This window comes from Amblyomma maculatum, chromosome 5 (assembly GCF_055883805.1).
Source record: "Amblyomma maculatum isolate TAMU_Amacu chromosome 5, ASM5588380v1, whole genome shotgun sequence".
Classification (NCBI taxonomy): domain Eukaryota; kingdom Metazoa; phylum Arthropoda; class Arachnida; order Ixodida; family Ixodidae; genus Amblyomma; species Amblyomma maculatum.
Window position 1 is genome coordinate 33,674,928 of NC_139348.1, and position 13,531 is coordinate 33,688,458.

The 13,531-nt window shown below is 45.0% G+C and overlaps 1 long non-coding RNA gene across 1 annotated transcript in view; it reads right to left on the minus strand.

The window, feature by feature from the left end:
• Positions 1-557: 557 nt before the first annotated feature.
• LOC146187989 (uncharacterized) overlaps positions 558-13,531 on the minus strand; it is a 14,353-nt gene continuing 1,379 nt past the window's right edge. The window contains exons 2-3 of the long non-coding RNA XR_014707458.1: positions 11,622-11,882; positions 558-1,094 (exon numbers count right to left, since the gene is read on the minus strand). This is a non-coding gene — a long non-coding RNA (uncharacterized LOC146187989). The remainder of the gene's footprint in view (positions 1,095-11,621; positions 11,883-13,531) is intronic.

The window sequence follows — 13,531 nt, forward strand, 5'->3', positions numbered from 1 at the left end:
AATAATTTGCTAATTGCAGCTCTTTGAAACTTGCATCAATGCTGGACAGTTCAAATAGCAGGCAGTTGAATTACAAAATGCTGTGGATCATGCATTCAGTTCTGACAAATGGAAAGTAACGGTCCCCTCCTTGCATGCATAGGTGCCCTTAGACAAATACATACTCGGGTGTGGGATTGTGACGCATACCAAGGGTTGACAGAAAGCCATGTGAAGCCAGTGTGATATTTTTCATGAAGGCTAAAGTAAAATTGTACAACAGCTTTTGCACCATGCAGAAAAAAAATTGGTCATTTAGTGTATGATTAACTGACCATGAATAGCATCTTACTCAGAGTATGATGTGATATATAATATGTGGTTTGGCATCCGAATATAACTACGGCTATGAGGAACACAATAGTTGAGGGCTCCGGTATAATTTCGACCACCTGGGGTTCTTTTACATGCGCTGACACCGCACGGTGCATGGCGGCCTATTGGTTCGCCTCTATTGAAATGCCCCTGTTGTGGCTGGAACCAAAGCGGCATCTATGGGTTCAGCAGCAGCACTCTAACTACTGAGCCAGCACAACGGGGCCAAGTATCAAAATTCATGCCATTACATTTCCTTCTAGTCTGCGGTTTCCTTCACAGAACTAACGTATACAAGGAAAAGTAAATAGCAAGAAAACACTAGTTTTATTGCACATTATATTCACAGAAATTTCTCATAATATTTGCATGGAAACCTTGAACATCCTACAAAAACAAAACAATGCACTTACTCCACTCCAATTATTAATGGGCAAGGTTGCATATCTATGCTGGCTACTACACTGCACTTCTCCCAAAACCACAAGCCCCATCTGCTTTGGCCAATCACTTGATGAAACTAACGGAGACAGATGTCGCACACCAGAGACTGGTCGTCTCGCAACATATCTCTGCATACGTTGCATTTCAATTTCATGCCTTTCCACTTGGCTTCAACTGTTGCCAGCATTACTAGTCACCCATCTTTTCTGAAATTCCTTTTTACGCTGTTGGGATCAGCATCCTTGTTAACGATGGTCTCTGGCATTTTCGATGCTTTCATTTCACATCTTCCTCACCTGGAAGAACGAAGAAAATGACAAGCTTTGAGCAGACAAAAAATTAGGGAGGCTCCTAATCTTTACATGTAAAGGTATGATGTGCCAGAGTTAATGACTCTTGTCTGCAGATCCCACTGTGGATTCCCGTTATTTACATGCCCTTTGCTACAAACTTAATTACTAATTCCTTAATTCATGTCTCTGTTATCTCAGATATACTCATTAGCATACGGTCGTAGGCTGCCCTGTTATGTGACAGACAACCTGGAATAGACCTCTGTAAGACTCACGTTAACCAAACTGTACAATCGTGCCTCCATGGCCTAAGAGTAACCTTTCTTAATCGGAGCTGAAACGTCCCAGAACATATTTCAAATATAACTTTGTAAGCTTGACTTAACAGCTCCTGCCATGTCGTGTCGCCTCGTGACATTTGGCTCGTGGCACTTTTGGCTTGTGCACAGGGTTCATCTGTTGAATACTGGTTAACATGCATGAAAAATACATTTTCACACAAACTGGTTGCAAATTTCATTTCATTTATTTCATCCTTAAGGGCCCGAGGGCATTACATAAGGAGGGGCTACAGTTGGGGTAAATAGAATCTTGATGAAGGCAGGCATAGTTAACACAAACACTACAAATTTTAAAAGGCAAGAAAAATAAAATAAATAAAGAGCATCAAGGTATCCGTGGGATAATGCAGAAAAGCAACAAATGCATGCGCGGCGGCAAGCAAAGTTGAAAGCCAATGAATGATTGATGGTAAAACAGATGAAATGCTTACACATCTTGGAAATGACTAGCGATTTTTGTGCGAAATGATTTGCGATCGTCGCATGTAACTATGTCGTTAGGTAGGGCATTCCAGAGAGTAATCGCGTTGGGGAAAAAAGAACTGTTCATAGCTGAAGTGCCGCTCCTGATACCTGCTATGGGGAGGCTGTGGCTTAGGCGATTGGATGTTCTGAGGGGTGGTTGCAGCAAACCGTGTCTGGAAGCAGGGTGGTAAAAGAAGCTGTGCAGTAGGCAAAGACGGGAGATGATGAGGCGCGACTTTAGAGTGGGCAGGGAGATAGAGCGTTTAAGCGCAGTAATGCTGATTTCTTTGGAGTATTCAGAAGTGATGAAGCGGGTTGCACGATTTTGGATGGCTTAGAGTTCGGCGGTGGGGTAGGCTTGAGATGGGTGCCAGATTGAGGATGCAAATTCTAGTTTGGAACGGACGAAAGTTTGATAAGCCAGTTTTTTCACTTCCGGGGATGCTGATTTGAGGTATCGCCGTAAATAACCTAGAACACGTGAGGCATCAGAGCATATTGTTTGGACGTGATTGACCCAAGATAACGAAGATGAAAGATGTAATCCAAGGTACTTGTAGGATGATGTTTCGGCAAGCAGGGTAGCGTTGATGGTGTATAAACGCTGAATTACTGTTCGTTTGCGAGAGAAGAGTTGGCATTTGTCCAGGTTGAAAGGCATGAGCCAAGTGTCACACCATGTGCCTATAGCATCAATGTCTTTTTGTAGTAGGTGGCTATTGGTGAGGTGACGAATGGGACTGTAGAGGACACAGTCGTTCGCAAATAGCCTTAGTTTATTATCAATCTTAGCTTGGAGATCATTGATGTAAATGAGGAAGAGTAGCGGGGATAAGCCGGCGCCCTGGGGGGCACCTGATGTAACGTCAGAAAGGGATGAGCGGTAGCCATTGCTTGATGTGAATTGTCTGCGTCCAAGAAGATACTGATTGATCCAGGTTAGATGAAAGATAAAGATAAAATATTTATTTCCATTGAACATGGTGGAGACGAGGTAAAAAGCCGCTTTTCGCAGCTTGACTGGACCTCGTCCCCTACAAACAGCAGCGTGTCACGCTGTACAAAATACCCAGCCACAACCTAATAAACAGCACGAAAATGTGTGGGCATAACGTATCAAAGACACTTTCTAATAATGCCAAAAGTAACGCAGGAAGTACGATGCACAGGCACAGGGGAAATTTAAAAAAAATGAAAATTCTGCTCATCTATACATAACATGACAGCTCTCAAAGTGATGGTACAGAAAATAAGTTAATGACACTAAGAAACATGATATAAAAGGAAAATTTATTGAGCATTATAGTTTTTCGGAAAAACACAAAAATAGCTTAACAAACAGGTGGTCAGGCATGCTTAAAATTGAATTGAAATGGTTGACAACAGTCATTTGTGTCGCTAGGGTCATTTTAAGTTAGAACGCAGCACTCTTCACAAAAGTATCTTTAAGGCGTTTCAGGCTCAGCTCGAAGATGTCAATGTTATTATTTAGGTACATGTTTAATAAGTGAGGGATGTTATAACGTACAGTTTGCATAGCGAAATTTGTGCGGTAGGGATGGATCTTCCAGTGTTCCGGATTTTGCGTGTCATGACGGCAGGTTTCTTTGATGGAAAGTTCAGCTAAGCTGGCTAGAATATTACTGTTGGCTTTGCGATCTTTTATCAGTGTTGCACATGAATTAAAGTTGTAGATATCTTCTATTCGTATTAATGCCAGCTTTAGAAAAAATTCATCAGTGTTGGAATCATACGGCGAGTATGTCATGACTCTAATAATTTTACGTTGTTGTATCGTTGTGTTCCGCGGACGAAGCGTGACCAGAGGCACCGAGCAAGGGGAGCAGAAGGAATGCCCGTTTATTGATCAGCCGGCTACTTATACACTGAGGTGGAGAGGGAGTGTTCATTCGCCAGCATGCCTCGATTGCGATACAGATATCGGCCGCGTCACACACGCTGCTGATGCGAGGGCCGCGCCGTGCTATATACGATACATCCCCTTTTCTTTCAAAGGAAAACAAACATGGGATAGATATGAAATACCGAACCTAGGAAATCTGCACAAAGTTTCGATCATAAGCAAGCCTCTGTGGCGGCCCTCGTTCTCGGGTAGATCTTCTGCATACAGATTGTTGGTGCTGTTGTACTGTTGCAGGAGAGTTGACGGAGGCAGGAATGCTGGCAGTTGTGGCCGTTGACCCTGTGGAATTCCGGCTGCTGGATTCTGAAGAGGTGTGATCTGCTACTTGGCAGGGGTTGTTGTCGGGCTGATAGCAGCCTTTCTGTCGAAACGCCTCCCTTGTAGGCAGCAGATGCCGGCGATTGCGGCGCAAGATTGTGCCGTCTTCGGTGATTATGTTATAGGACCTGGGATATCCGGAAACTTGAATGACTTGACGTTTCGTCGCCCATGCCCCCTTTTTGAGGCGGACCGTGTCTCCAGGGTTAAGCGGTGCTAGTTGTCGGTTTGAATTTTCGGTCTGATGACGCTTCTGCACGTTGTGGATTGGAGATGGCCGGACGTCGGGTAACGTTGTCCGAAGTCTTCTTCCTTGAAGCACCTCGCCTGGTGATGGCCCGTATTCCATTGGCGTTGATCTGTAAGCAAGAAGACCGAGCCAAAAATCTTGATTCATTTCAATGGTTTTCTTTAAAATCCTCTTCACTACTTGAACGCCCTTTTCCGCCAGACCGTTGGATTGGGGGTACCTAGGGCTTGGAGTGATGTGGTTGAAGTCGTACGTTCGAGCAAAAGCGGCAAAAGCATGGCCAGAAAATTGGGGTCCATTGTCTGAACAAACTTCCACTGGTATCCCGTATCTGGCGAAAATCGCACTTGTTGCTTCAATGACAGTCTTCGCGGAAGTATCTTTCAGCAGCTCTACTTCAGGAAAGTTTGATAGTGCGTCGTAGATGCATAGGTATGACCGTCCGCCATGCTCAAAAATATCTATGCCTACACGATGCCATGGTTGATTAGGTACCGGGCGCAACATTAACGGCTCCGGTGGCTGTCTGTAGGCGTGTGTCCTGCACGCAGAACATGTCTGTATAAATGCTTCTATATCGGAGTTTATTCCTGGCCAGAAGACCAGATGCCGTGCCCTTGATTCGCATTTATTAATGCCCAGATGGCCTTGATGAATTCGTTCCAAGGTTTCTTTTCTCATGGAAGTTGGAATGACAACTTTGCACCCCTTTAAGAGTATGCCTTTCACATGAGAAACTTCTCCCTCAAACGGCTTCCACTGTCCTTTAAATGGTTTTCCGTCCGCCAGATCGTCACACACTTGCTTTAGGTCTTCATCACGACTAGTTTCCTTTGCCAACCTTCCCCAAGTGCTCTCGGTAACACGTGAAGAGATCACACTCACTGCGTGAACTTCAGTCTCGTCGTTAATGACGTCGTTTTCCGCGATGGTCTCGGTTGTTGCCCGGGACAGCATGTCGGCGAGGAGTAGCTTCTTTCCTGGAGTAAACTGCATTTTGACGTCGTAGCGAAGAAGGTGCAGAAAAAACCGCTGCAACCGTGGGGGCATGTCTCCAATGGCTTTCTGCGAGATAGCAAGCAAGGGATGGTGATCAGTCTCAAGGATAATCGATCGACCGTAAACAAAATGATTGAATTTCTCGCAGCCGTACACAACCGCCAACGCCTCCTTTTCAATTTGCGAGTACCGCTGTTCGCACTCTGTCAGTGCTCGAGAAGCGTATGCTACCGGCTTCCATGTGTCGTTGTGACACTGCAATAGCGCGGCCCCGATTCCGTTTCGCGATGCATCACAAGACACCTTTGTTGGTTTTGTTGGATCGAAAATGGTCAGCAAGGGCGGAGTACTTAGACTGTCGCACAGCTGCCTCCACTCTTTAGCGTGATTGGGCGTCCAGGCAAACGCAGCACTTTTCTTGATAATGTTTCTGAGAAGGGTGGTCCTCTGGGCTAACGACGGCATGAACTTACTGAAATAGTTCATGACGCCCAGCATTCTCTGTACCGCGAGCTTATCAGCCGGTGGTGGCATTTGTGTCATGCCTTTTATCAGTGATGGGCTTGGCTGTATCCCGTCCTTGCCAATTACGTCACCCATAAACTATTTTGTCGACACCAATGGAGCACTTTTCCGGGTTAAATGTCAATCCAGCGCCTTCTGCTGCTCGCAGTACCGACTGCAGGCGCATGTCATGCTCCTCTCTAGACGACCCCCAAACTAGCACGTCATCGACGTATACTCTGACGCCGGGAAGACCCTCAACAATTTCATTCAGGGTTTTCTGGAATACCTCTGACGCTGATGATATACCAAACGGTAAGCGCAGAAATCTGTAGCGCCCGAATGGCGTTTCAAAGGTGCAAATCCGGGAGGTGTCGTCGTCCAACGGAATTTGATGGAACCCGGAGTTTGCGTCAAGGCGCGAGAAAACTTTAGCACCTGCTAACTCTGCCTCGATGTCCTCGCGTCGCGGCATTGTGTAATGTTCCCTCTTGATACACTGGTTAATTCGCCTGGGGTCGATACATACTCTAATCTTCCCCGTCTTTTTTTCGCACAATGACCAATGGGCTTACCCAGTCTGTGGGCTCTGTGATCTTGGCAATAATGCCGGCGCGCTCCATGCGCGCTAGTTCTTTTTGAAGGGGCTCCTGGAGGGCCAGCGGTACTCGCCGGGCTGTTTGGACTACTGGCGTAGCATCGTCACGCAGAACCATCCGATAGACCCTTTCCACGCACCCGGTTCCTGTGAACAAGTGGCGAAACGTCTTTGTAATCTCCTGGAGCTATTTTGTGAAACTGTATGTACGCGTGACACGAGTCCCAGCGTCTCGCTGGCATGTAGGCCCAAAATGGCCTGACGCCCCTTGGACACCACGAAGAAATCGAGGACAGCACAGCGGTCACCCAGTGCTACTTCTGTACGAATGACACCCTCATGCTTGATCACACCGCCGCCGTAGGAGCGCAACACCGTGCTGCTGGGTTTCAGGGGCGGCTTGAGGCGAATTTTACGGTAGCATCCCAAGGGTAGTAGATTTGCTTGCGCTCCTGTATCTACCTTGAATTCGAACGGCATGTTCTTGATTTGGGCACGCACTGTCCAGTCGTGTTGGCTTGCCACGCTGCGCGATACATCCAGAATGTCGAAGTTATCTTCTGCGCCGTGAAGTTCGCCAACCTCGGCAGCCTTTCTGCAGCAGATAGCAAAATGATTAGGTCGTTGGCACTTCCGGCATGTTTTTCCGAATGCCGGACAGCTTCGTGGCGCGTGCATACGTCCGCAGTTACGACAAATGTTACGTCTGGGCAACACTCTTTGTCTACACAAGTGTTCCTTGTGCATCGCATCAATGTGGCTTTCCTCCCATGTCCATACTTTCTTTTGCTCAGCTGCCACTTCAGCTGCTTTAGCAGTCTGCTCAGCCTTCTGTAGCGTCAGTGTGGTGTCACGCAGCAAACTTTCCCGAACTTTCTCGTCATTTGTACCAAAAACAATTTGGTCCCTGATCATTGCCTCCATCTGAGAGCCGAAGTTGCATGCTCGTGCATGGGTTTTTAAGTCTCGTAGAAGAGGTTCAAACGACTCACCAGGGGCCTGGACTCGCGTGCGGAAGACGTAGCGCTCATGCACTTCGTTCTGCTGAGCCGCACAGTACGCATCAAGCTTCCTAATGACCGTAGCGTAGTCACTCTTGCTCTCGCCCTCGCCGAAGCTGAACGTGTTGAAGATCTCGATGGCTTCCTCGCCTGCCACACTCAGTAGAAGTGCCGCCTTGCACGACTCTGATCGAGGCTTGTCGGTTGGTTCTGATGCGGCGAGGAAAAATTCGAACCTTTGCTTGAATGCTTGCCAGTTCTTGGCAATTTCCCCGGCCGAGCTCAGCGGTGTTGGTGGCTTCAGGAAATCCATTGGGCCGATCTTGCAGTGGTATCTTTGGTTCACCCAGACCGGACGTCGACGCTCATCCCACTTCTGACACCATGTATCGTTGTGTTCCGCGGACGAAGCTTGACCAGAGGCACCGAGCAAGGGGAGCAGAAGGAATGCCCGTTTATTGATCAGTCGGCTACTTATACACTGAGGTGGAGAGGGAGTGTTCCCTCGCCAGCATGCCTCGATTGCGATACAGATATCGGCCGCGTCACACACGCTGCTGATGCGAGGGCCCCGCCGTGCTATATACGATACAGTTGTAGCCTGGCAAGCTTTTGTATATTGTTAATTGTAGTCGTTCCCCAGACCATAACGCAGTAGCTTAGGTGAGATAAGAAAAGGGAATTGTACAGAAGGAGCAATAGTGTTTTGGGAGAAAATCTCTGTGTTTGTATAGAACGCCTATCACTGACGCAAGTTTCGACGATACACAATCCACGTGCTTGTCCCAAGACATATTTTCTGAAAATACAACTCCCAGAGTTTTAAATTCGGTAACGATTTCTATGTGGTTGTTGTTTAGGGTAAGTGCCAGATCTGGTGTAACATGCTTTCCTTTGGAACGAAAGATAATAGCTTTTGTTTTTGAGCGGTTAACTAATAAATAGTTGTGATCAGCCCATACACCCAGTTTAGATAACAACGAATTACCTAAAGAAAACAGTTCTTCGCAAGTATCAGCAGTGAAAAAAATACTTGTATCGTCGGCGTAGATTACAAACTTAGCCCTATCATCGATGCTAACAATGTCATTCAAATATATGTTGAATAAGAAAGGTCCCGTAATGCTACCTTGGGGAACCCCAAGGTGTACCTGTGCATTATACGAAAAAAAAGCCATTTACATCAACATACTGAAAACGATCTGAAAGATATGATTTAATAAGATCAAGTGATTTACCACGAACACCATAAGATGCTAATTTTCCAAAAAGTATATTTCGATTCAAATAGTCAAAAGCCTTGGTGAAATCTATAAAGATACCTAGTACAAACTTCTTGATTTCCATGCATATTTCTCTGTATGTATTCCTTCTGGTCCAAGAGGGCGAGTTGTGTGGAGCGAAATTTCCGGAATCCATACTGAGCATCAGTAATGAAGGCGTGTTTTTCAAAGTAGGATTGAAAACGCACAAGAATTAGCTTTTAAAGTCCCCTAGAAAATACCGGTAAGATCGAAATCGGGCGATAATTATTTAGCCTATTTCGATCACATTTTTTCTATATGGGTTTAACTTTTGCTAATTGCATATCTTTAGGAAAGGTACCAGAGCTGATACATAGGTTAAATATGTAAGCCAAAACTGGAGAGATAATGTCCAGAACAAACTTTACCAGTTTTATTTGAATTCCCTGTGCGTCACATGCACTTGAAATTTTTAGGCGCATAAATATCGCGTACACCTCGTTAGCGTTAGTAGGAGAAAGAAATAAACTACTAGATGACATTGTGCTAATTAAATAGTCACTGCTATGTCTCAGAGAAGGCACTGGAAGATTTGTGAAATGGTCGTTAAAGGAATCAGCTAAAGCAGTGCCGTGTACTATTTAACCGTTTATGGTAAGCTCTTCAATAGAAGCTGGTGTGGATGACCGGCCAAGGACTTCATTAAGCCTTCTCCACGTAAGCTTGCTGTCGTCTTGAACTGCACTGAACTTGTCTTCTAGATAATACGCCTTACTTTTCCTAATTTCTTTGTTCAGACAGTTTCGATATTTCTTGAACTCTTGAAGCAATGCAGGATCCCGAGTCTTTAAAAACCTACTAAATAGGTTGTTCTTGACTTTTTTCGCCAACAGCTGTTTGGTTATCCAAGGCTTCCTAATATTTTTAGAACGCCGAAATGTTTTCAAAGGGATGTGCTTCGTGTACAACTGGGTGAACTTCTGCAGAAATAACTGATACTCAGCTTTCGCGTCCGAAGTTGCGAACACGTCGGACTAGTCGACGACTGCCATATCAATGTAGAATCTTCTTAGCTGGGAGGGCAGAATTGGTTGATGTGTGATTTCACGGGGCGGCAGCTTATGTACTCCTTGAAGCCTGGCGCAGTGAAATATGGGCAGGTAGTCACTGAGACCATAGGACAAGACTCCAGCCTTAACTTGACTAAGATTATAGTTGGTAATAAAAAGATCAATCAAAGTAGAAGATGTTGGAGTAACCCGAGTTGGTGAACTAGTATTGTGCATAGAGTATGTATCTAGCATTAGCTTAAACTCATTTACTGCAGTGGTAGGTATAAGCATATTGATATTGAAATCTCCGCCACAGATAAAACCCAAGTTGTTGTCATTAGTGAATCTAAGCAAGGCCTCAAAGAGTTCAAAGAACGTCCGCAGGTTACCATCTGGTGGCCGATAAACTGCAGCGAAAACAATTTTTTTTAGAAAGTATAGACAGCACTTCGGAGTCCCGCGTTGATTGTGTAAATGATGGGATCAGTTCAGAATCTACATCAGATTTTACTAGCATAAAAATACCTCCTCCTCTCCCATATTTACGATTAAGGTTACAGACCGTGTAATCAGGTATGTTGCAACAATCATTTTCATTTTCGTACCAAGTTTCAGTTAACATTATTACGCTAAAATCAACATTGAGCTCGCTCAATAAAGTCTCTAGGCTGGTGGTTTTATTTCTAGCGGACTGCATATTAGCATGGAACACTTTAATAGAGTTTGCAAAACAACATCCAATGAAGTCATTAATACTGTTAGGTTTTATGTATTCCTCTCGATCCATAAAAGATGGCAAATTAAGGTTCACTGACGGCGACACTGTCAAGATCGCTCAAAGACCGAATACGCTAAGCGGTTTCCCCATCCGCTCGCCGAACATGGATGCGACCGTTCCTATGCCAGACGTATTTGAAATCATTGGCTTTAGCCCATTTCTTCGCCTCAAAAAGCAGATCCTTTTACATCTTGGTGAGGTTTTCTTGAATATAGATTGAAGATATGGAATTCCTTAGGTCGTGTCTCTTCTGAAACCACTGTTCTCTTGTTTGTTGCTTTGAAAATCGTACAATAATACCTGGTGTCTTTCCAGTTTTAGCCGGAAGCCGATGAATGGCGAGGATGTCATCATGGCACAAAACAGGAACTTTGAGTATTTTAGCCACTTCATTTACCTTTTCAGCTAAGTCTTCATCATCTGCTTGACGAATGCCATGGAGCTCTAAATTTTGTTTACGGCTCCTCCATTCCAGGTCGTTTAGTTGCTCCTTAACAGTGTTCAGCTCAGACTCCTCCCGAAGTTCAAGGGCCTGCATCCTTCTTTTCAGTCCTTTAATTTCGGTTTCATGCCGTGTCATTTCGGATAAGATCTTGTCATATTTTTCAGACATAAGCTGCACAGCCGATTCAATGTTTTCTACTGTGTTTTTCAGTCCAAAGAGTTCAGAAAGCTTGGACTGAATGTCTGCCAAAATGACGGCAATGCCGGACGCTTCACCATTATCCCTCTCAGGCACATGACTTCCGGAAGAGTCTGGCTTGGGCTTGTCTTTGGATGCGCCACGAGCGTTACCCGTGCGGCATGTTTGGAATCGCCAAAATTTTTTTGTTGTTTCTCTCATTGAAAGAAACTGGCTGTCTGGAATCCCGGAACCTTTTCCCGTGTGGTACACAAAATGGCATTCATTACAATTCAGGCAGGGATTACAATCAACATCTGAACCACATACCAAGCATTGCAAGTTATCTTCATCCATGTTAACAGAACGAAGTTATTTGGCAGCTGCGGGGATTGCTAGTGGTCCAGCAATGAAACTAGATAAACAAGACTAACCTGCAAACGCTCAGAGCAGCGGTTAGCACGCAGGCGAGTTGCCAGCGTGACCCCGCTGCTGCCAAATGTGGGTGGTGAAGGTTTCCGTTGGTCCTTTTATAGGCAGGAATTCGGCCAGGGCACAGATGATAGTGACGTCACCAGGTACAGGATGAGCTGGGCATTGTCCATGCGCTGCTATCGAAGTAGTTGAAGGCTTCCTTATTGTTGTTGCGCGTCCACAGGTGTCCTCTGGCCAGCACAAGCGCCGAAGCAGGTAAACTGCAAACGTTCAGAGCAGCGGTTACGGCGAGTTGCCAGCGTGACCCCGCTGCTGCCAAATGTCAAATGTTATTATGTTATCAGGGATACCTAGAGAGGAAAGTTTTGCGAGCAAGTATGAATGGTCAAGTGGTGCACTGCAGATTCTCAAATGTATACCTATATGATGCAAGGATCGTATCATCCCATAACATGATCAAGAGTTCTGTCAGTACCTGTAGTTACATAACACTTCAATGCCCAAAGCACCACCTCAGACAATGGGTGTTATTACCACAAGACTTGTTCTAACAGCGTACTGACACAATTCCACTGAGCGATGGACATGTATATGCATACCCTAGATAGCTCATGATTGTGGATCTCATTTATTTCTATGACTTCCAAGGAGTTCCTGCCGTCAGAAATCCTACACTCTATGAAATCGGGCCAGCTGTCTTGAAGGGTGATGAAAAGAAATAACCCGCAATGCTAAATTACAGAGGGTGAATTTGCTGCATGAAGATACCAAGAAGCTTGTACAAAGAAAAGTGAGAGTGAAATGGCAGGATTTTTGAAACATTGAAATAAACTACAAACTATACTTGTCAAACTTGTCATCGAGGAATGGAAATCATGCATTAATCAAAAGCACAACATGGACGACATTTTAGGTCATCTTCACAAAACACATACCCACACCTCACACACAGCTTCATACTTATGAAAGAGGACAAATCAATATACAAGGAGTGTGGCGATGAACTAACAATAAATCACATCTTACACGTGCGCCAGTGTCGAGAAAATAAGAGGAAAACATTTTGTACAATTTTGCAACAGATCCCTTTCCATCCCAGCATTATACTAAGAGAGACGGGCAAATTTCCTGCATTTTTGGTTTCCTAAAATGTTCCTAAACAAGCTACATCCTAGAGAACATTTTAGTCACTACACACAAAATAAATACATTAAACCTTGCTCTTGGTGCAAGGCAGCATTAGTCGCTTATGCACCATAAAAATCAACACAATGCTGTAAGCTATACCTTGGTTAGCTATGTTATATGAGACAAGCTTTCGGTCTGGTGTGGTCCTTATTCACGTGACAGCGCTGTCATGAGGGTCTATGTCCCAGCGATCGGAAAGTGACCTATTCCAATAATTTTAAAAACTGAAGGCGATTATACAGATCTCTAAAGACTGGAGTGCTCAACTGTTTTATCAACGTCCGCCTGCTTTGACAGCCTGGAGTGAAACTGTTGAAGAGAATGCATTTTGGAACATTTAACGCGTTTCTGAAGACGTTTCTTTCAATTACGGGGCCCACAAAAAGCAGCTCAATGTCAAACGCCGCCTTTGTAGGCTTTCTAGCAAGACAGGCTAGGTAGGCTTTCTAGCGTGGAAAATCGCTCCGCCGGTCCATCGCTGGCGCCGCTGTCTTAAAAAGCGAACTGTTCAAACTTATTGCTACTGACCACACCTGAAACACTGAATTGTGCATGATCAAGGCAGAATTTCTCTAACACTGAGCACTGGTAGCTATCGACTTCGCGCCAAATATTGTGAAAATCTGTCCTCTCTTGGATCATTGATACGTCCACGGTTGAACATTTATGCGCCTCTGGTTAGGCCAGCCGTTGGAACATGGATGCGTGGTTGTAGCAACGA